Raw genomic sequence first — 24,170 nt, forward strand, 5'->3', positions numbered from 1 at the left:
ATCAGTTTTGCTCACAGGATTCACTGAGAACACAGCAACCCAAAAGATGGAGCCTAGCCTAGCCAGACTTTGAGTAGGTTTGGGCTACCCACTTGGTGTGCCTAAGGAACTGTTTCAGCTGGCTGTCCATCCTGACAGGAAATGCTAGTGTCCTTGGACAGTTTCAGGACGCTTGGTGGGTCCCTACTGCAGAAAAAGCCACCTCAGGCAGATTCTCTATCCTTTCCCACAGACTCAATTCAAATATCTCTGATGTCATCTTTCCATGACAGACAAATATCTGCCCAGACATAGTGGTACACCCAGCACTTAGCAAGTGGATCAGGAGTTCAAGACCATCCTCAGATGCATAGTGAGTTTGAGACCATCCTGACCTACATGAGACCCTATTTTTTAAAAGTCCACACACAAAAGCAATACCCTGTCCTCAGCAGTTGCTTTTCTAATCAGAGCCCTCTCAACACTGACATTGTGCTGACACACCCTCCAACTGCAAGCTCCTGGGGGGAGGGGAGGACTCTGCCCATAGCATACGCGCAGAGCCTGGCTCAGGGCAGGTGCTATCTCTGTCTTCATGGGTTCTCCTTCTCTAGCCTCATGGCATGAGGGCAGGGCCAGCTGGGGTCCTGTGTTCCAGATAGTTCCTAATCTGCCAACACCACAGGTGTTTGGTGAGAAAGAGGTCATTCATGTCACATGAGCTGTAGCTTCAGCTCAGGGCTCTTCTGTCTTGGTGCCTATGGTCCCATAAGGGTCTTCCAGGGCCGTGACAGAGCTGGAAGGGGGAGTCAGGAGACTATCTCAAAGCCCAGCTGCATTTTGTCTCCATTGTCCTCCTTCCCAGTTTCCTCTGTGCCACTTTCTGCCCAGTATGGCGGCCCAGCTGTGGAACTTAAACCCCGCTAGTTGACATTGAGATGAGCCAGAAGTGTACAATCCACACGACATTCCTGAGTCATAGCTACACACACACACACAGAAAGAATGTAAAGTATTTTACTAAAAAATGGACATGTCTGAATTCAATCCCCAGCAAGGCAAAAAGAATATGTATGGATTGTGTTATGATGTGAATACCAAGCAACTCTCCAAAGGCTCCTGTGTTGAAGGCTAGGTCACCCATGGAAGCAGTGTTCTGAGGGGACGCCTTTGGGGTGTGACCTCTGACTTCATCAGTGGACCAGTCCTTTGACATGTCCCATCAATGCCTTCAGGACATGATGGCATTCTTGGGTGGTGTAGAAAGTAGGAAGTGAGATCTTGTAGGAAGGGCCCCTGGGGTGTGTCTGGGAAAGATTTATCTTGTCTTAGGCTCCTTCCTTGTCCTCCCTCTCTCTCTCTGCCTCCTGGATGCCATGAGGTGAGCACCTCTCCTCTTCCATGCCCTCTTCATGATGTGCTGCCTTGCCAAGGGCCTAAAAGCAGTGGAGCTAGCCAAAAATGGACTAGAATCTTTGACACTGTGAGCCTTTTCAATGTTCTTTCAGGCCATTGTCTTAAGTGACAAAAATCTAACACAAATTGCATGTTAAAATGATATGGTTTAGAGTTTAAAAATCTAATAATAATAATGGGCTAACTAAGTAATCAAAACTGTTCTGACCTTTTTAAAAATTTGACTATGGTCTCATAATATATTTTGTTTGGACAACTCTGGCTCCATGGTCTCTGAGCATGAATGTTCTAGGCATCCTTGATATATGTGGTGGGTATGAAAGTACTTGAACGAGGACCAGTTTCACAGGGATGATCCAGGCAGTTAAGAGAGAACATCCCTGCCTGAGGAATTATTAATGCCCGAAGATAGGCCTTTTGGAAATATCCAGATTTTTTTCTAGAGCCAGAAGCCAATGGCCACTGTAATGGATGAGGAGCTGCTTAGTAGGATTTCTCTCATTGGTGACAGAGCATGCCTGGATAAGAAGAGGGAAGCTACAGATGCTTCCCTCTTCGACCTCTGTTATGGTGACCAACAATGTACTGGTTACTTTTCTGTTGCCGTGATAGAATACAATGACCAAAAACAACTCCTGAGAAGAGTTTAATTTAGCTCACGGTTCTGGAGGGAGAGCTCATAATGGTGGGGGAGATACAGCATGGTGGCAAGAACAGGAAGCTCCACACATAGGAAGCTGAGAGAAGGAACAGGAAGCAGAGCGAGGTTATAAACCTTCCTTCCAAGCTCACTCCCAGTGACATGCTTCCTCCAGCAGGCTGCATCTCCTAAAGGTTCCATAATCTCCTCAAACAGCACCACCAACTGAGGACCAAGTATTGAAATAAATGAGCTTGTGTAAACATTTCTCATTTAAACCACTATAAATAGTTAGTAGAACAGGTAACCAGGGCCGACTGGGCTCCAGGAAAGTCCTGGCAACCCATCCTAGGGCTAAAAAATGGACACCAGCATTGTCTGAGCTGAGATAGGTCCCCTTAGCCTAACTCTCCTCTGCACCTGCACTGGCTGGCTAGTTGGGATGGTCCATTTGCTCAGCTAGCAACTCCTGCCTGAGGCTGTGAGAGCCAGTTCCCTGAGACGTCCTCTGAGATCACCCTGTTCTGAAGTATGACACCCCCAGGCAACCACAGCAAGAGCCAACAGAGGAGTTAGGGGAGCTGGCACAGAGACAGGAAGCCCTGTTCCATCTGAACAACTTCAGAAAGAAAGGGGCTGGGAACCAGGAGGGAGGAGCAGCCTTCTAGAACCCAGTAGCTCCTGATGACTGGGGTCATCACCGGAAGCTGGGGTCTGGAAGAGTAGGGTCCCATGAGAGATGAGAATTCCAGGTGATTCTGGTGAGAGGGTGGGGAAATGGATTGCAGCACAGCCAGGTTGGGGAGAGATAGTTAAGCTAATGGCCAGGGACAGCTTGAGGGTAGATGGAGTCTCAATGAGTAATAGAGAGTCTTCAGGACTCAGGGAGAGTATTAGAACTCCTAAATCTGCCCCCAGAAAAAGCCCTGCCATGAGCATGTGTTAGCCAGGCAACCAGGCCCCATGCTCTGCCACTCAGCTGTCCCAGGACACCTGTCGACATCCCTTCACTCCTCCAAGCCTTGTGAGCAGAGTACACCGTTGTGGCCTTCAAACAAGGCGCCCTGAGGGTGGGCAGCAGGGCTTTCACTGAAGCCCGAGGCCCCCTCTAAGCCTTGGCCTTCTCATCTGCACCATTCTTTGGGGGCCCTGGCCATTGCCTATCCATTCTGAAGGGCCTGGCCAGGGGTGCAGCCTTCGCCCCTTGGTGGGGGTGGGGTTCCAGCATCTCAGCCCACAGGAGCTGACCCCATAGCTCCTGGCTTGCTTGTGGGCTGGGGGTGGGAGATGAAAGCTGCTCCCCCCTCATGCTCACCCCCCCTACTTCCCTTCACAGCCTCCAGGCCAAGTCTCTTCACCTCTCCTCTCTCCTTTGCAGCACTGTAAGAATTATTATTTTTTAAATCCTCATTGGAATGCTAATTTTGATTTTGAGTGTCTGTCATGGGCTCTTTGAAGTTTTTCAGACAAAATAAGTATCTCCTTAACAGAGAGGATTAGTGCCTACTTGTTTAGACCCCTCTGACTGGGAGTGACAAGCAATTTCAGAATCTTGGGGTTTAGGCAGGCTGCAGGAAGAGGGGCTGCCTACCTCCCTGTGGTCAGCTTTCCATAAATGGCTTAATGGGGTTAGAGTTTAACCCCTCAAACAGGGCTCAGCGCCCTCAGCTTGAAAGCCAATGAGCAGCGAGGCAGAGCGTGCTATTTAAATCCAGCAGGACTTGCTTAGAACTCTTTTATTCTCTTAAGTTTAAAGAAAACAAACCCATTCCCCTGGCAGGATTGAGGACCCACTTCAGCCATCTGCCCCTGTAGCCTCTGCCTCAAAATGCAGCCTTCGCTCCCCAGGTAATTCATAGCCCAGGCTCAGCCCAAGCTGGGATGCGCCTGGCTTTATGATTCCGTTCAGTTTGGGAGTGCTAATGGGGCAATTTGTAAAGAAAGAAATATAATGAGTTATCACAAAGCCCAGCAAGGACCCAACAAACCGGGCACTTCCCATCCATCAAGCATCCTAGCGTGGTCAAAGACCAGCTGGGCCAGAAATCTTGTGAGGCCGCTGGGAACGCAGCCTTTCCTTGGCCTGGATGTACATGCGCGTTTACTGCTGCGACCACCCCCTTTGCCTCCTCCCCCAAATCCTGTGGCCTTGGAGGGCCAGAACCCCTGGGAACAAAGGGAAGATCCTTAAGGTTTATTTGCTAGAGTAAAATGATTGTGGAAGGCATCTTAAAAAAAAAAAAAAAAAAAAGCATTAGCAGAGCACATGAGGCTCATGGAAGGCCGTATATGTGTGTGTGTGTGTGTGTGTGTGTGTGTGTGTGTGTGTGATGTATCTCAGGGCCCCCACTGCCAGCCATCTGGAGCTACTTGAACTGTGTTTGTGTGTTTGGCTAGTCATTAGGCCTAAGGTTGTGGATGATGTTGGGCAGTCAGATTCATCCAGCGACATCTTGAAGTCAAACTCCATCAAACCTGGTCTTAAGGTGGGACCCTGAAACCTTCTGTAGTGAGCCAGTGATGTGCCTGGTCCACTCTGGGGGACAGCAGTGTGAGAACTCAAATGTTAGGTCCACAGAGTGACAAGTCCTTCCCATGAGCACAGTGAGGCCCACAAAGGGGAATAAGTTGCTAAAGGACAGTCAAGGCAATGGCAGCTTGTTGCATTGTGTATACATCATAATCCAGACCCCAGTATGGTTGACCCTGGGAGGCAAAAAGAAGCAGTAGAAATGGGAAAGGTTTAGGAGACTCATCAGACAGGCTTAGATGTCAGGCCCCTCAATTCAGCAGCCCAGCTTGCCCATTCTTCATACTGGCTCCCTGAACTGGTCTTTTCCTTGCCTGGCTGCCTACTGCTTTATGCTAGCTCTGGCCTGGGAGCCTCAAGCACAGAGATCTGGACTGGTCTGAGTGCTGGTTCACACACAGGTGTCTCTAGGCTGAGAATATTCCCTTTTCCCCCCTACTGTTCTACCTCTCTCCTGGGCCCTGGTAATCTCACCAAGTCCCGCAGTAGCCCCTTACCAGAACTACAAGTAATAGGAAGACCCTAAGATCAATGTGTGGACAGGTGGCCTCTGTTGGGACTGCTGGATCTCAGGCACAGTGTAGCATGTGCTCCAGATTGGTCTCCACCATGCCCCACCTGTTGGGTCCTGTCTTCTTTCCTCCTGGTTTTATAGACAAGTTGAAGATCCCCCAAACCCAAAGAAAGTCACCTTGGAACCCCAGAACAGGCAGGGCCAGTCTTCTCCCTTGTGTGAATAATAAATAGCTAGCATAGCTGATACTTCCTGTGCCTCAAGGATGACCCTGGATGCTGTACTTGATCAGTTCATTAATCTTCTCAACACTGCTGCGCTGAGAGGCTTCTGCTGTCATTGCTGTCATTCCAAGTTTTCAAAGTAGGAAAGGGAGGAACAGAAAAGTTAGCCAGCTTGCTTAAGGTCACCCCACTGGATCAAGCCCCACTGACCTGACCTGAACTTGGAAGCCTGAGACACTCTGCCCTGCCCCCCCCAGGTCAGGTGGTAGAAAGGCAGGATCCTGACCAAGGAACTTCTGAGAAGAGCCCATTGAGTCTTGGGGCCAGACACTGAGGTTTCCTCTAGAATGAATGAGGGACAAGAAAAGGGCAGTGGATACAACGCGTTGACTCCATTTTGGAGGAAGACTCCAAAGGGCATTGAGTCAATAGAATCCATGCTTACATGTGCCAACTACAGTGTCCTATGCCCCACCCATGGAATGTCCCACAAGTCTCCTGGCAGCCCCGCAGGTAGAAGTGAGGATGGAGTCTCAGCAAGACTAAGTAATTTATCCAAGGTCACACAACTACCAAGAGATTGGCTCAGTTTTCAAACTAACAAGGTCTAGTTTCAGAGCTGGGTGCATGCCACCAGGTGTCAGAGAGGAGCATATGGGGATGGAATATGAGGAGGAGGGATCTTTAGATCTGCCATGACAGGCCAGGGAAGGCATGGATGGCCCTCCTGTCTGTCATCCAGAAAGTAGCACCAGCTAGCAGAAGAGTCTCAAGAAAAGAAGCCCATCCTGCCATGGGGTAGAGGTCTGTGTGGAGGCAGGGGGCTACAGGGATCGACCTCAGCCCTGGGTTGTTACTTCTAGCCTCCCCCTAGGGCAATGAAGAGTAGAACCTTGTTGCTACCTACAGGAGCAGATGGGCATAGGCTGAACTCTTTTTCACATCACTTCCACCAGGCATCCCAACCATCAGGGACTCCATCACTGCCTCATCACTCCTCTGCATACCTCTGTGACCCACCCTGTAGATCCCCATGTCCCACCAGGTCACCACTCCAGGTTCCCCGTCATTCAGATGTCCTGGGAACGGAAGGGTTACCGCAGATGCCGCTGAGTGGAGGCTGCTGTTCCCCAGCGTTAAGCAGCTTTAGTGTCTCCTACCCCAGCCCTGATTTAAAATTCATAAATGCTAATCCTTCATAATTTACGGTTTAAAAGCAGCCCCACTCACAGGCCCCGTGGCTACAGCTCTGTCAGAGTAATTATGCCGCCAAGCTGAAATTGGACTACTAACTGAGATATTAAACAGGGGGGGAAATCCTCGCGCTGGCAGCCGACCCAATTATTCCAAATAAGCAAACAGATTAGTGAGTAATTTTCCAGTTAAATTTGGTGATTGGTGCCAGAATTGTATGTTAAATATTCAGAAGTAAATAGATTAAAGATGAAATGTGCCCCCCTCCTTTTTTTTCTGGGCTTAATTTACTGTGTATATTAAAACTTTTTCATGAGGAGGAAAAAAAAGTAAAAAAAAAAATGATAATTAAAAAATCCAAATAAACCCCTCTGGGCATCCCAATGCAGTTTGTCAGAGGCCAGAATGGGGCCCTCCAGCTTCTACTTCCCATGCCTCTTGGGGAGAGTGGCGCTCAACTCCAACCCTCCCAGGGGAGACCTGAATGGGGCATAAAATCTGGGTGGGCCGAGGACCCTCCCGGCTCCCACACGCTGGGTTGTATTTCTTTACAAAGAAGAATCCTAAATCTATTAGTGGTGAGGCCAGGCAGATTCCGGGAGGCAGGCAGGTGTACAGGCACAGAGCCAGGTCTGACACTCAGGTCCCAGTGTTCAGGGCTGGTACCCCACAATAGCCACTGTGCGGTGCTGGCCTACTGTGAAACTCTGCCCTAGTATGCGTGCACACACTCACGAACACAGACACAGACATAAAGACAGACAGACAGACAGACACACACACACACACACACACACACACACACACACACACACACAAGACTGGGCCTCCCTTCTTCTTAGCGGCCTACCTTTCCCCCCACTCCTTTAGATTCTCAGCAGATTCTCCCCATCTGTGCATCTGACAGAGACAGGACTGTGAGTCATTGTCCCAATAAGCAAAAGTAGAACCAGAGGCCCAGAGAGGCCTATAGGCTGTCCCCAGGCACCCAGCAGTGTAGGGGTGGAAATGAATGCCCAACAGCGGCTTGGCTGTTCAGCCTGTGCTCTCTGCTGCCTCCTAGAGGTTACAGGTGTCTGGCATAGGTTCATCCCTGGCAGGAGGGCAGAGACAAGCCAGCATAAATGTAGATGCAGACAGAGGGGAGCCCTGTGCCCTGTCAGAAGTGGGCTGGTGGAAGAGGGTCTGCAGGTGGGGAGGGGTTAAATAAACTTCATAGGCTTTCAGGAGGCAGCTGGGTCAGAGCCTTCAGTCTGGCTCCTGTCCCACTTTCCGTCCCTCAACACGCCAATTCCAGGCCTGGCAGCAACCTTAAGCACAGCCTCCTCCAGGGCAGACCCCTAGCGCTCTCTCTCTCTCTCTCTCTCTCTCTCTCTCTCTCTCTCTCTCTCTCTCTCTCTCTCTCTCTCTCTCTGTCTCTCTCTCTCTCTCTCTCTCTCTCTCTCTGTCTCTCTCTCTCTCTCTCTCTCTCTCTCTCTCTCAGGGATCCCTTCTTGGACTTTTCAAACCCTGCCTGTGAGATGGAAGATGGTGGAGCTCAGAACACATTATCAATCCAATCCAGAGGCTTCCTCCCATTCGTATCAGGCTGAGGTATCTCAGTGAACCAAATGATGCTGGAAACACCCCCCACTGGAGTCACTCCCTGTGAAGGCACCTCTGGGGGAGTGTGTAGCTTCAATTGCTCTCCCCAGTGTGAAAGGCCTAGCCCAAGCCACAGGTTGGTACCCCATGTAAACACAAGCCACAGGGCAGGCTTTAGGGCCTGTAGTCCAAGCAGAGGAAGACAGGTGGGGAGCCAACAAGGACCTTAAAGGGGCCTGCCTGGCTCACCTTCCTCTGACCACTAGGCTACTTGTTCACAAAACGGACACAGAACCTCTTACAAAGCATGTCCCTCCACACACACACAAACATGGAGTGTCTTAAGGAACAATAACCAACCTGCTTGGAAGGCGGCTGCCCCTACATAGATGTTTTTGCAAATTTTCAAAAGTGGTGATCTGGAGAGATGGCTTGGTAGGTAAGAGGCACAAGGACCTGAGTTAAGATCCCAGCACTCCTGTAAAAAGACAGTGGGCACCTGTACCCCAGTCCACAGGAGGGCAGAGACAGGAGGATCCCTGGGCCTTGCTCCCTTCTAGCCTTTCTCCAAGTTCAGTGAAAGACCCTGTCTTAAAGAAGTAAAGTGGAGAAAGACAGAGTGGGATACCTGATGTCCTCCTCATCCTCCACGTGAGTTCACACAGACACACACACCCTCACACAGACATTCACATACAACACACACAGAAAAAAAGTGAGTGAACCCCTTCTTCAAACCTACAAAACATGTAACATCAAAGCTCAGGTTATATGCCTTCATTTACCTCTTTCTTGTCCCCTTAAAGACTTGAGTCACTTCTGGGAGACCCCCTAGAATAATTCCACCAGGGAGCAGGCATCAGAAATTCATCTTCTAGTTTGGGCTTCCTGGAGTTGCCCCTCCTGGGGGCCCCTTTGCTGTGGGTGCAGTACAAGTGATACTGAGCCACAGCTATTCACAGGGCTGAGGACAGTGTGTGCAGACTGGAGAGTGGTCCCAGCTGGAGGTCTGCTTCTTTCTCAGGAAATGTACAGACAGTTTCTCTGAGAGTTCCCAAGAAGGACCCACTGGCTGGAGTTTAAAGGGTGACTGGGCCCTGGCCTAGAGTCCCTACTATCTTGGTCCCTGTCCTCTGCAGGTAGAGGCTTTCCCTGGACTCCCACAGGGTCACATCAATAAAATCCTTCCCTCCCAGGGTCTCAGGAGAGATGACGAATGAGGAGGCTGGATTTCTGAGTTCACACCCTGCACTCTGAGCAGGGTTTGGGGACCCAAGGTATGGTGATGCCTCAGCCTTTTGTAGAAAACAAAAACGCCAAGTACACAGCACAGTGATGGATTTGTTGAGCCCTTACCTGTGCTGGGAAATGGCAAGATCCCTCAGCCCTCTGGAGCTGAGCACTCCAGCTGTGTCTGGTGACCTGTTTTGACCTAGAGGAAAGTTTGCACTCTTTCTCTGTGCCTGGCCTGACTGAGCCCTGGTGTTCTCCCTGCTCTTCTAGTAAGTAGAAAGGCTTGTTACCATGGTAACCAGCCCATTCCAGTCCCACCTTCCCATTGATCAGCTCTGGATTTGGTAGCTTAGATTATCCCTTAACTAAATTCCAGGAGTCTCCTTTTTCTTTCTGCTTCCTACTTAAGACTTTCCGAAGGGACCAAACTTTGTTTCCTGTGACTATTATCTTAAAAATAAAAATAATAATAACCAGGTATGGTGGTACATGTCTGCTATCTCAGCATTCAAAAGGCCAGTCTGGGCTACATGGTAAGACTGTCTACACACACACACACACACACACACACACACACACACACACACACACTTCATAGAACTAAAAATGTGATTCAGTGGTAGAGTGCTTGTCTACCATGTCTGAGACCCTAGATTTCATCTCCAGCTTCACACAGATAAATAAATAAATAAATAAATAAATAAATAAATAAATAAATAAATATCAACTGAAAGCATCAGAACACAACTGTCAAACAGAGCAAGTAGCTACAGGACCAACTGTACCTAAACCCTTTACAGTTAAGCTAAGTGTTAAGGCCTCTGTGCATGGGTGATGTCAACTTTCGCAGTCATGGGGAACATTCTCTGAGTACAGCCCCTTGCTAGAACATGTTCATATATACAGATCCATACAGAGAAAGTCACATGAGGGAATGCATATGTACACATACACACATGCACACACAGGTATGCATACATGTTCATACCACATACCAGGCAATCTCTTGTACATCTAGGTCATGGGACTTGGGCCTCCCCAGGCAGTGGTATCCTACTAAACTGACTCTCCACGGGAAGCTCTCTTTGGTGTTATGGTGTTATGTCCCTAGTGTAACTTATCCTAGGATCTAACATTTGACGACCAACTTGCAGAATGCTTGAATTTTTACTAGCTGACTCCAGTGGGCTGCTGTCTTCAGGACCCTGTGTGTTCCTGTCTCAAGGCCCTGTTGTAGGAATGGCCTGGCTGGGAGATCCAGTGAAGAGGGAGGTCTTGGCTTGGTGGTGGAGGAGGAGAGCCACTGAGCTCCCAGGAAGCAACAGGAGGATCCTACAAGCTCTGAGAGGTTGCAAGGGACCCTGTCAGGTCAGAGAAGATAACAACAGGGAAGTAGAATGGACATTAGGCCAACAAATTACATTACCACTGTTTCTCCAGAATGTTCTGGCTCCTGTCACTGGAGGTTTAACCAGAACACAGGTCAACTGGGATGGTGAAAAGGGGTTCATACCACTGTCTCTTACTCTCTTTTCAGGGGTTCACACCACCGTCTCTTACTCTCTTCTCAGGGATTCACACCACTGTCTCCTACTCTCCCCTCAGAAGCCTGAACCCATCCCTTTCCCTAACAATACCACATTGTAATAAAGGGCTTGGGTTTTTCTTGCTCGCTTTCTGAGCAAAAAGAATACATAGCTCTGGCTGTCCTGGAACTCGCTCTGTAGAACACACTAGCCTCGTATTCATAGAAATCTACCTGCCTCTGCCTCCTGAGTACTGAGATTAAGGGCACGTACCACCTCAAAGAATACCCAGTTCTTACTAATGGGGTCTTTACTGCTTAGTCTGGCCTTTGTGACACCTGGGACCATCGTTCTTAGCATGGGCTTGTCTGAATGTCTGGCCCTTCCTCTGTTTTCTAGCTCTTGTTTATACCCATGGTTGGGCCAGAGGAGAGGCGTGGACACCCTCAGGCTACAGCAGTTCCCTAACTCCCTGCTTCCCAGATGTGACTGACCTTCCTAGCATAATCCCAGGGACTGGCTCCACCTTCCATCATCTCAGAGAAAAGTCCTCCACAACGAACCCAGAGAGAACAGATAGAGATGAGGGTTGGTAAATACAGGGTGTGTGCATGCTTGTGAAGAAAAAAGTAATTTCTTTTGAAACAGGGTATGTCTCACCAAGCTGGCTTGAACTCACAGAGATCCACTTGCTGATTCCTCCTGAGTGCTGTGATTAAAAGTGTTTACCACCAAGCTCAACAGGGAAAAAGAAAAAAAGAAAAAATAAATAAATAAAAGGCAAACAACTTATGGTTATGGGCCTGATTCTTCCATTTACCAGTTCCGTGAACTGAAATTTGTTCTTAATGTTGTTGGCTCTCAGTTTCCCATCTATAAAGTGGAGATTTAAGAACAGGATCCAGGCTGGAAAGATGGCTCGATGGTAAAGAGTGCTTACTCATCTTCCAGAGAACCTGAGTTCAGTTCCCAGTACCCATGTCAGGTAGCTTACAACCACTTCTAACTCCAGGGGATCTGACTACCTCCTCTCAAGTGTACACACACAGAGAGAGACAGAAAGACAGAGACGTACAGAGACAGAGACGGAGAATAAATTTTAAAAAAGAATAGGACCTACCTTGTTTTATGATAAAATAAAATGAATTGGCATATAGTTATATATGTGTATACATATACATAAAACACAAACACACACACACATACACACACATACACACACACACACACACACACACACACACACACACACACACACACACATACTACTAAGCCAGGACTGGGCACAAAGCATGATACAACTCTAGCTGTCATCCTTATACAAAGGTCCTAGTCCAGGGCCTTCTTCCTCTACCCCTATGGATACTGTGCTGGCTAGTTTTTGTTTGTTTGTTTGGTTTTTGTTTTGTTAACCTGAAACAGCTAGAGTCATCTGGGAAAGGGAAATTCAATAGAGAAAATGCCTCCATCACATTGCCCGTGGGCAAGTCTATATGTCATTTCTTTGATTAATGATTGATGTGGGAGGGCCCAGTTCACTATGGGTGGTGTCAACCCTGGGCAGGTAGTCCTTGTTGGTATAAGAAAGTAAGCTGAGCAAGCCATAGGGAACAAGCCAGTAAGCAGCATGCATCCATGGTCTCTGCTTGAGTTCCTGCCTCTAGGTTCATGTGTTGAGCTCCTGCCCTGACTTCCTTCCATGATGGACTGTGCCTGGGGCATATAAGGAGGAAATGGTGCCTTTGGTCTGAATGTCTTATCACAGTAATTAGAGAGCAAACTAGGGTGATACCAAAATTCCAGAGGCTCAAGTCCCTTATGTGAAATGGTACAGTGTTTGTAGATAGCCCCCCCATCCTTTAAATAATCTCTACACTACTTATGACACATGAGCCAATGTAGATGCTAGGTAAATAGTTGTTCTCTATTGTTTAGGGAGCAACGCAAGGAAATTAAGGTTGTGTTTGCTCAGTACAGATGTAGCTGTTTTGTGGGTTTTATTTTTTTCTAAAAGCATTTTCCGCCCATCATTGGTTGAATCTGCAGGTTTGGACCTTGTAGATACAGAAGCCTGCCTATATAATTATCATTATTCAATGGCCCAATCAATGTCAGACCCTGGATGAAGCAAATTTGGGGGGTTAATTTAATCCTTGTAGCAATCCCTTGTAGGTAGTGTGCTTGCCAAGCCTCTTTCACAGACAGTCTGAAGAAGCTCAGAAGGGCTAAATGATTTCCCTAAGGTCCCTGGGGGCTGCACAGCAGAGCCAAACCTCCAGCTGTTTCAGGAGGCAATTAAGCCATGAGAATGGCACAATAACCATTTATTTTATTTTATTTTTGAGACTTAGTCTTATGTATCCCACACTGGACTTGAACCTACTATGTAGGCAAGAATGACCTTGAACTTTTGATTCTCCTTCCTCCAGGCACTGGGGATTGAGTTCAGGTCTTCATGTGTGCTGGATAAGTATTCTACCAACTGAGCAGCATCACCAGCTCTCTTAATAGCCTTCTTAATGGGCAAACCCACAGAAACTGAGCCCACAGAGCGTCCACAACCTCCTAGCATCTGCAAGAAACAGCAACAATTGGCTACACAGCAAAGTGTGGGGTCAGAACTGATGTCCGGATTGCCCGGACAGAGTCTGCCTAATTTCGAAACCCCATGTACTGGGTCTTACCCATGAAAACTGAAAAGGTCCTTTGCTACCTGGTAACCCAGACATGGAGATGTTAGGCATTCCGGGAGCCCGTCTTTGCCAGGAATGACTCTATTCAGCTACACCTGGAAGATCCCAGTACAAAGTCCCAGAGGACTGCTGGAGAGCCACTGAAGCCTACACAGGAAGGCTGAGGAGGCAAGGTTCTGATGTCAGTGACAACAATGGACTGATGAGCTCACCAGCAACAAGTGGAGACCAGCAAGCAGCACTGCTCTTACCGAGGACCTCTGGCCGGATCTGAGCCTCTGCAGGGATGCTGTCCACTCTGGGGGCAGGTCTCCTCCCCTCAGTCAATCCTTCCTCAGAAAATCCTCACAGAGCTCCACAGCACAGTGTTTCTTAGTTGATTTTAGATCCAATCAAGTCGACAGTCAAGATTACCCATCACAACCTGAGAGCTGCAGAGTAAGATGCTGGGCAGAAAGTTCCAGAGTCAAGGCACATCAGTTCTTCACCAGCCGCCACCTTCCCCACTGCCAGTGACTGGGAATTAGCCCTCTAAAGCCAGCAGGGGCCAGAGGGCACCTCTGGGCCTTGCTGCTACAGGCCTTTGGTTTTGATAAATCACTTTGAGCGGCTGTGGGATTCAACGTTCAGTCAGAGCTTTGCAGGCTGCTTATCTTCCTGATCAGAATCCTTGATCCATTTTGTGATTTTAAGAAAGACTATCATGTGTACACTGAACATGGTATAAAATGTGCACCCATATGTCACATCCACAGGTGAACACACACATGCATTCACTAGACATGCCACATACATGTGCTGTCTGTGTCACACACCATGTAAGTGCACTCATGAGACACAGGGGTGGTGGTGCAAGGGCTGGGGAGGCTCTCAACAGTTATCCAGAGTGACTACCTGCACCTTTTGGAGTCCAGTTCACCCTGAGCCCACCACCACCACCCAGAGTAATTCTCATGTTAGCCTGTTCCCTGTGGGATTTTATGGATCCTGATCTCATTTCTTCATCTCCCTCCTTCCAGGTGTCTTCCACCCTGTCTCATCTGACCCTGATCCCCTCCCCATGCCTAGAGCCCCACCCTGACTTCATGCAATGCATCTGCACCCTACTTTGCCCTCAGCCAACTCTGACCACTGCCAGGATCTTGCCCTGTACCAGCTTAGGGTCTGTTTTCCCACAGGTCTTGGAGGTAAACTGCATTGGGGAAATCACGATAGAAGTGGATTCCGCTTATGTGTTCTTTCCCATCACGTTTTCTCGGCTGTGTTAAGTTGCTTCGGAAAAGAAACGTGATGGAAATTAAAATCAATAAGTAGCTATATATACTCAGGTCTCCATAATCATTTGAGACAACCCCAACACACACACGCGCACACACACACACACACACACACACACACACTTTGCCGTGCCTAAGTAGAACTTACCTGCTAGGTGCTAGGGCTCTCATGGAGCCTCATGGTCACTGTTGCTGGCCAGGGATCAATTGCAGAGCTGGGTCAGGGAGGAGCAGACTGGCCTTCTGCTCACATGCCAGACTCGAAGCTGTGCCTGTCCAAGATGCTTCTGTCCTATTCTCTGAACGCTGTGTGTGTGTGTGTGTGTGTGTGTGTGTGTGTGTGGAGGGGGGGGTGTCAGAGGGCTGAAGACAAGGCCTCTCACTAGGTTCCCTTTGGATAGTCTTGAGGAGTGGCCCTGCAGAACAGGCAGGGGGCAGCACAGGCCTGGAGGGTCCTCCAGGCAAGGAATGGTGCCTGCAAAGCCACCTGCCAGTCTTAGAGCAGCCCAACACAGGAAAGTCAATGCCACTTGCTACTTCCAGTGCTCAACAAAATCCTTGACTAAGGCTCAAAACTCCCCTCTGCTGCTGGGAACCAGACAACCATGGGCCAAGGCAACAGGCTCTACTCTAGCTTGTGTGGGCATGTGGTCCCAGTTAACATGGGGCTCAGTCTGTGGTCTGTGATTGGTTTCGCACCGCTTTTAACCTAGGGCACCCCGAGACCTTTCATCTTACCCTTGGGAGACTCTCTCATATTCTCTAGAGTGTGGAATGTGGGGCCACCTAAGTGCAAACTGTTTATCATTTTAACCCTTTGGATGAAACCCTCCCCTAAACATTTCCAGCTCCATCTTGACCTTAACAAACTCTGTATCTTCATTTCTTTTTATTAAAATAATAAATATGCATTGTGCAAAGCTTGGCAACTGCAGGCCATCAGGAGAAATCACGTTATTCAGGAGCCATTAATAAAGAAGAAAATGTGCACAGGTGTGCACGCACGTGGACTCAGTGAGAACTCACACATGTGCCCTGAGCTGAACCCTCACCTTCTCTGAGAAGGAAGGAGACTCCATGCTCCCAGTCGATTTCTGCTTGGTGACTTGGCTTCTCCCTTCTATGGTGGTCATCCTGTTCTCGAACCATCAGACTTCTGCCTCGTCTGTGTTCAGGCTCCAGTGCTGCCTGCTTTCAGAGACCACTAGTCACATTACGGTCTCCATGCCCTGTACCCACGTCCGAGATTTGTGCAGTGTTCAACCCCTGTGACCACACAGAGAAGGCTCGACAGCCCTCTTTCGTTAAAGTCTGGACTCTGTTGAGTACTAGGAGTGGGTCTGGTGTCCAGAACAGTGCCTATAACCCCCACTGTTTGTTGAGTGAATGCAGGAATTGCCAACAGATAGAGCTTCTCAGAGCAGTCTAGATCCTCTCATAGCTCCAACTCAGCCAAGAATCAGGAAGGAAACGAAGTGTTTGGAATGAAAGCCATGGCTGAAGCTTTACTTGTAGGACTCTTCTGAGGCTCTCAGCTAAAGCCTGCTTCCTCTCCTGTCACAAGTCGGTCCCAACATTTGGCTTTCTGGTCTCATTCTCCAAAGCTGACTTCCTGGTCTCTAAGCTCACTGGGGATCAGGAAGAGCCTAGAGCATCGAGGACACTAGGGGCAGAAGCCCTGACAGCTGTAGCCTGGGGTCTGGTACATACCGGAAAAAAAGAAACAGAAACTATGTAGGCATCCATCTGCAGGCTCAGAAAACACAGCGCTGGGTCATTTCTCGGAGTCCACGAATAGGCCTTGTGCTGGCTAGTTTTATGTCAACTTGACATAAGCTGAAGTCAACTGAGAGGTGGGACCCTCATTTAAGAAAATGCCTCCATAGGATCAGGCTATAGGCAAGCCTGTAGGGCATTTTCTTAATTAGTGATTGACAGGAGAGAGCCCAGTCTGTTGTGGGTGGGGCCACCCCTGGGCTGGTGATTCTGGGTTCTATAAGAAACGAAGCTGAGCAAGCTGTGGAAATCAAGCCAGTAATCAGCACCCCCTCCATGGCCTCTGCATCAGCTCCTGCCCCCTCCCCTGACTTCCTTTGATATTAGCAGTGATGTGGAAGTGTAAGCCAAATATCCCTTCCCTCCCCAAGATGCTTTTATCACAGCAATAGTAACCCTAACTAGGACAGCCCTGTTGATATAACCTCAAATACATCAGTGCACACCACTCAGTGACCTTGACCAGCACATGAAGATTAAGTCCTGCCTAGGTGCTCTCTTTAGGACAGCATATGGTCTTCCTTCTTGGTCTAAATCCTCCAGGCAGCTCCCCCAGTAGCCAGTCTACACCCTCGTGGGCCCTTAGTGGGCTGAGGAGCCCACTAAGCTATTGTGAAAACACGAGAGCCCACCTGTGATGCCTCTGGTGACTTAGGACGCATCTCAAAGCACACCTGTGCTGCCTGGCTCTCTCAACCCTGCTCCCAGCAGCATCCATTGCTCAGCCCTTCCCACCCACCTTGGCTCTCCACTTAGGGTGGATTCTGCTGCCCCCAGAGCACACCAGCTTCGGCAACAATGATTAATCGGCCCTAGCAGTTTAAGAATGCTTATTTGCACACAGTTATGAAGTGTCACGATATGTCTCCAATGCAAGCGGGTTCCATTAGAAGCGGAACGGCAGAGCGGGAAGCGCAGGCAATATTTCCTTAAAAGTTCATCGTAGGCAATGGGGTAGTGTGCGAAGCTAAACAAATCCAGGCAATAATGGAAATGTAGCATGAAATTACTTCTGTAAACAACAACCATTCATTATTTGAACATTTTTCATAAGCCAGCAGGCAGGGAGAGGGGTGGTGGTGGGAGGGGAGGGGGCTGCTGAGGCCAGGCCCAGGCACCCACCAGAGTCTTCAGGCTGAGCTTTCTAGGGGCTTCAGTACCCATCCATCTTCAGAAAATGCCCAGGCTCTGCTCCGTCCTGCCCAGCCCGCCGTCAGGTTCCCTTTCTTCATTACGCAGGATCGGCACAGGCAGTGGGAATGCATGATTTAAGGAGGAAAGAGAGACCCACTACTTAATGTTGATTTGGCGGAGTGTATAACCCCAGAGAGAAATGTAAATAGCAGCTCGCAATAACATGACAGCCCACTAATCATATTTACAAACGATATTAAATCTGTCCACACGCAGGCCTGCCTGCGGATTGGCCCGGCCATAATTGTCATTGTAACCAGCGCCGGCTTATGGGAGGATTTAACTGCAGTGATATAAGGTGAGTCGCGGGCTTATTATGACTTTATTATTACTCGGTTTATGTTTATTAAAACAATTTGTCATGCAGAGCAGGAATGGAGGAATGGGGGGCATTAAATCGTGCCATACTCAACCTGGAGAGATGGCTCCTGGGATGAATGGCAGCAGGCCCAATCCTCTACTTGGTCCCCTCTGGAGCTGGGGACTTGTAAGCATAGGCCACCCGGAGCCCTGGCCTGGCATGGAAGACCACTCCAACCAGAACCTCAGAATGCAGCAACTTGGCTCAGAGAGTTTTTCTTGTTCTGTCTTTCAAGAAGGTGACTTGGGATAACCATAGGAAGGCTGAGGGCCTGACTTATTGTGAGATGTTTTTAGGGCTGGCCATCAGGGACACACCAGGGCCTCCCCCTCGGTTGCCAAGAAAGGAGGCAGCCTGAGAGAGCTTCCACCAAGGAAACTGATAGAGCCTCAGCACAAAGGGTCTTGGAAGAAGTTTAATAAAAACCATTTTATTTTCTCTGGGGGTCCTTATTGGTTATTATCAAATTTATTTCATCCCCAATCTTTGTTCTTTGGAAAGGGGGCTGGGGCTGGCTAGGCTTAAGAGGAACAGGTTCTTGTGCCCAGTAAATAATACTCCCTTTGCCCCAATCCAATTACCCAAAGCAGAGAGATGGCGGGAGGCGGGAGGCCTGGGCAGTAGCTCCCCATACAACCAAGTCTGAAGCCTCTGGTGCAGACATAAAAGTCACAGGCACCTGCTGGGTCTGACAATCCCAGGAAAGAGCATGCACGATGGGATGGAGGGCCAGGGCACCAACCCTGGCTCCTCAGAACTGGGTCTGTGATTGCCACAAAAACATCAGGAAGTCATTCATTCATGTGTCAGAGTGTCCTAGAGCAGGAAGGGCAGAACGTAACTGACAGAGCCAGTCAGCATCCAGATAGCTGCTGCTTGGGTGCAAGCCACTGCCTCTCTTTCGGGATTTCATTCGCCTGTATATTATCTCCATGTATGTTAAACTTAGAAAAAGATGCCTCTTCCGGTAGGCAGGGTCTGTGATTGACAAGTGGGGCCCAGTCCTGATTGCTGCCCTCATTTACTGCCTTAGTCCTTGGGAAGTAAACAACCTGTACAACCGTACAGGAGGACCCTACCCCCTGCCAGCAGCCTCACGGCCTGAAATGCCATTATTTCAGTGATACACTGGCTGAACAAAGTCTCCAAAGCCATTAATGTCCTGAGCAATGAAGTAGGAAGTCTCTAGAGAGGATGGTGGGGGGTGAGAAAAGATGATCTCCTATCACCAGCCAATAGAATGCATTTGTCAAGTCTCAGGCCTCACGGTGGGTGAGCACAGGAACAGACAGTGTGGCTCCCTTCTGGGCACCTGAGCATTGCTGATTATGGAGCATGGTGCTGGGTGCTCACAGCAAGAGGGACTTGAGGACATGGTTTCAGCTTTCAGCTTCCTCTGTTCACTGGCAAGGAGACCTGGCTCCAGGTGGCTGCCTCAGGCGTATACCATGTATCTGGGAAGGCCCATACATCCCCACAATCCTGCCAAGGGTAAAGACACTAACGCTGGCCATCAGTCCTGGAGGTAACCTCTCCAGTGACCTCAGCTATCACTCTGGGCACCTTCTGGAAGAGGGACTTCTCTCTGCTCACATGGCTTCTGTGGGCAGTGCTCTCCCTTTGCTGTTGGAAACCTTTCTTGGGATATCCCTCCCTTCAGGGTGGGGCTAAGAGAACAAGGCTTGTCCTTTGGCTTCCATCCTTCTCAGCTGCTCTCTGGAGATATAGCTCCCCCATGGAAGACTTCTGGGCCCCTCCCTGCATCAGGCCTACTTTGGGGGGGTTCTGCATCCTCTAGGTCTCTACAGAGAGTGGGTCCCTCCCAATGGACAGTACCCAGATTTTCCCTTCCTTATGAATGTAGCTCAGATGGAGATAGTGTTGGGTCCCCACTCCAAGGCCTGGCTCTAGACAGCTGAGGAGATGCCAGCTATTTGTTGGCCCAGCTCTCTAAGGCTGTGGATGCCTATGGGCCTTGGGTTCCCTTTGTCTCACTTAAGAAAGGAGTCACCAAGCAGTGACTCACAGGAGAAACAATAAGCCTTTATTGCGGCTGCCCTTCTCCTCAACCGTTCAACCTGCTGGCCGGCAGGAGAGCCGTGCTGGCAAATTAAAAGTCTCTAAACTTTCTTTATGTCTCCTTGGATACTGGGGAGCTTTAATGTAGGACTGGCTAGCCTAGTTTAGTGACAAAGTCACAGGACAGGGACGATCTGGGCTGAGTGCAATGGAGTTGGCATGGGTCTGCATGGGGCTCGCTGTAGCTGGTTCTGGGGTTCCCAGGGTCTTGGGATGCCTGCTGGGGTACTTGGTTCTGTGGATTTTTGGAACTTGGCTCACTAACAGCCTCTACACCTAGGTGGCAGGCGTGCATCCTCTCTGGCCCCAGCCCTACAGAGTCCTGAGGCGGACACATCGTGAGAAGAGGGTGGTAGGAAGATATGGTCCTGCCAAGGTGAAGCTCATGTGCTCACAGTCGTCCCCCCCCCCCCGACCCTTCTTTAGCTTCTGAGCTCTCTCTGCAGGCTGAGAGGCAGCGGATGGGCAAAGGCAGAGAGACTGGGCTTGTCCAGTGCTCTCAACTTCGTTAGCAGCACCCTTCTTCACTTCAGGAAGTGGTTCACCGGCTTTGCTTTCCAGGGCTGGGCCAGGCAGGCCATATTCCAGCAAGGGCTAATCACTGGGCACCAGGGGGAACCCTGCCGGGCCATCAGATGCCACCTCATGGCCACTTCATATGCAAAAGTTGCCAGGCTTTGCAGACTGGAGATGCCTATATGGAAGGTAACTGGGGGTGGGGGACCCTTAGGAGCCTCTCAGGCGGGGGCCAGGGGGTCTGTAGACCTTGAACTGCTGTGGTTACAGGGGTGGACACTGGATGGAGTACACCATCAGGTCAGGTGGCCTGAGCACGCCACAGAATAGAAGATGCCTGACTAGCCTCTGTGCTCTCTTTGGCTCCTCCAAAGGTCTGTCTTCAGAAACTGACAATGTAGTAAGCATCCCTTCTCCCCAGTACACGTTCAGGGACCCCATGGTTCTATAAAAACAAAAACAAAAATCATGTTTATATTGCTTTATCAATGCCCCAGTTATAATAACCCTTTGGGTTTCTCACTCATAGCTGTACTTTCTTAGGACATTGGGGTGGTCTCTCTCTTACTTGGAAATGGGCCCAGGACTGGGGTGCTGAGAATGAAGCCAGGTCTGGGTCCCTGAAAGATTCTAGGGTATGAGATTTGATATGCAGTCAGAGGGGAGTGTGCTGTCCTTGGCTGATCAGAGTGGGATTGGAGGGGGTATGTTGCTGGAACGAAGGTCCAAGGTTGAGATGCTTGCTGGACCTTGGCCTGGAGTCTAGGTCAGAGGTAGTGGGAAGTAGATGTGGGCCCTGCCCACTGCAATACCCTGTCTAAGGCTGCTGTCTGTCTGGACTGCCGGACTCCTCCTGGGCAGAAGAGCACATACCTTTTGTCACTCTATCTGATTGTCTGCTAGGTTAGGTTTTGGCAATTTCTTGCTCCGTTTCTTTAATCCCTGATTCTTTTCAAGCGCAGAAGGCAGGGGAAAAAGCAGAATGCCCAAGGTGGGAGGTTGGGAGTAGAGATGGGGGCAGGTATTTAAAAAGTAAAGAATAGTCTAGTCTACAGCACCAAAGCTTGGTGTATTATGGAGACAGCAAGGGCTCTGGGGAATTCCGGCGGAGCTGTGCAGCCCATGGCCAGGCAGCATCCCCTCCCCTCTCTGGGACATCTGACATCAGTGCAAACAAATGGACTGCATCTCTGTGACTCTGGGAAACAGCCATTTTTATGAGCCAAGGACAAAGTACTGGGGGTTAATAGCACTCAGAGCAAAAGCCAGGCTCATGGAGAGGAGATATTCAGGATTCCCTCAGGTCAGCAAGTTTCCAGATGCAAGCTGAGGCAGGAGAGAGCATGCCAGATCTAGACAGAGTTGAGGAAAGTGTGGAAGGGGAAGGCCTCAGAATGGCACCCTCCCCTGGTATCTTGGGACTATGACCGAGAAGAGTCAAGTGGCAAAGGAGGCCAGTGGCATCCTGCCTTCTTGTTTGGGACAGAGAAGCCTTCCTGCTTGTGAGGACGAGGTGATGTGTGTGTGTGTGTGGGGGGGGGCACTCAGGTCAGTGCTGGAAAATGAAGCTCAAGTGAAGTCTGTGGCTTCTTAGAGGAAATTTCTGTAGTGAAGTAGTGAAGCTCAAATCATGGCAGTAATTAGGCCACTTATTTTGCAAAAGTCCAAATTAAATGGAAAATTTGGTGCTAATGAAAATGTTCCATTTTCCCCTTTTATTAAATCTCACTCCGTGCCTTCCGAGAGTTTGGGAATAGCCAGCCCCCGATGGCTTTCTCACAGCCAGTTCATATCCTCTGATTGTGAGTTGCTGAGACAGAACACACGCTCAGGGCCTCCAGTTACTGGCTCAATTGAAAAATGTCCTTCATAAGGCAGCTGCATTAACCCACCCCAGCCTCCCACTGTTCCCCCCACTTCTCATCTCTTCCAGCCTTTCTAGCCTGACACCATCCTCTGCATGGGCCCCTGGGAGTCCAGACTCTGGTGGGAGGAAAGACAGATGCCCTATAAAGGTGGGCTTCTGGTCTATCCCTTCTTCTTCAAAGAACCTACAACTCTACCAGGACAGGCTGCTGTCTCCTGGTGACAGACTTGGGAAGACTGAAGCCTGCAAGAATCATGTTATACCTCACACTTGAACAACACCCTTATCAGTGAAGGACCTTAAGTAGCTAACAGACTCATTGCAGTCATCTGGAGTTTAGTTCTTTGTCTGTAAATTGAGGAGGTTACTATCTGTCTCCTAGAGTGTAAGGCAGGTGGAGAGGCAGTATTGCAGATGTCTAACGCAATGACCAGGTGGGTCTCTCATTGAAGTGTGGGTTCTGGCACTCCAGCCTCTCGGGATGTTCTCTGGAAATCTAGAGGAGAATAGCTCAGGAATTTCCACCATGCTGGTGTAGGTGTCAGGGGAGGAGCCACCTAGTTGGCCTGGTGTAGCAGGAATCTTAAAAGTTCTTATTAATAAAATCAAACCTGAGGCAAGTTATTGGGGTCCATGCTGGTTGATCAGAGAGACAGAACAAGCCACAGCTATCTCACCTCGCCGGATCCTCAGCTGGTCTTGTCTCCTCAGACTGGAGGCCTCTGAGTCCTCATCCGGAATGGGTCTCAGCTGAATTACTGCTCAAAAGCCTGAATGCTTAACCAGCCAAAATCTTCTAGTTTCTGGTCCTCAAGCCTTATATATCTTTCTGCTTTCTACCACCACTCCCTGGGATTAAAGGCTGGCTTTCTGGGATTAAAGGCGTGTGTCACCATGCTTGGCTATTTCCAATGTGGCCTTGAACTCACAGAGATCCAGAGGGATTTCTATCTCTGGAATGCTAGGATTAAAGGTGTGAGTGCCACCATTTTCTAGCCTTTGTATCTAGTGGCTGTCTGTTCTCTGACCCCAGATAAATTTATTAGAGTATACAATATTTTGGGGAACACAATACCACCACATTTCCTCTCTTTTTGTCTAAAATTAAAAAAGCTTATAACTAATACAAGAAAAACTATCTTCAATAAGTATATGCAATATACAGTCAAGATTACATTAACAATGTCTAGTCCATTAACATTTGACAGATCCAGACAAAAAACTCCATTATATATATTAACAATGTCCAGTCCAGTAACATCTGATAAACTCAGACCAAAAAATTTTCATTACTTATCTTATTTAAAACAAGTAGTTCCTTTTTAAAAGTAGATTCCATAATCTCCCTTTTTATCTTATCATATCCATATTCTTTCTCTTTTCTTTTCATAATAGATTCATTAGTCTACCTTTTGTCATTTTTATATCTTCCCCTTTTTCTTCAGTGTAGATTCAGTGATCTACCTATTTATCCTCTTATTTCTTTATCTTTTTTCTCAGAGTAGATTCGATGATCTATCTCATATCTATATTCTCTTTTTCTTTTTGCTTTCTAGGGGTGAAGATA

Source organism: Peromyscus leucopus, chromosome 1 (assembly GCF_004664715.2).
Source record: "Peromyscus leucopus breed LL Stock chromosome 1, UCI_PerLeu_2.1, whole genome shotgun sequence".
Classification (NCBI taxonomy): domain Eukaryota; kingdom Metazoa; phylum Chordata; class Mammalia; order Rodentia; family Cricetidae; genus Peromyscus; species Peromyscus leucopus.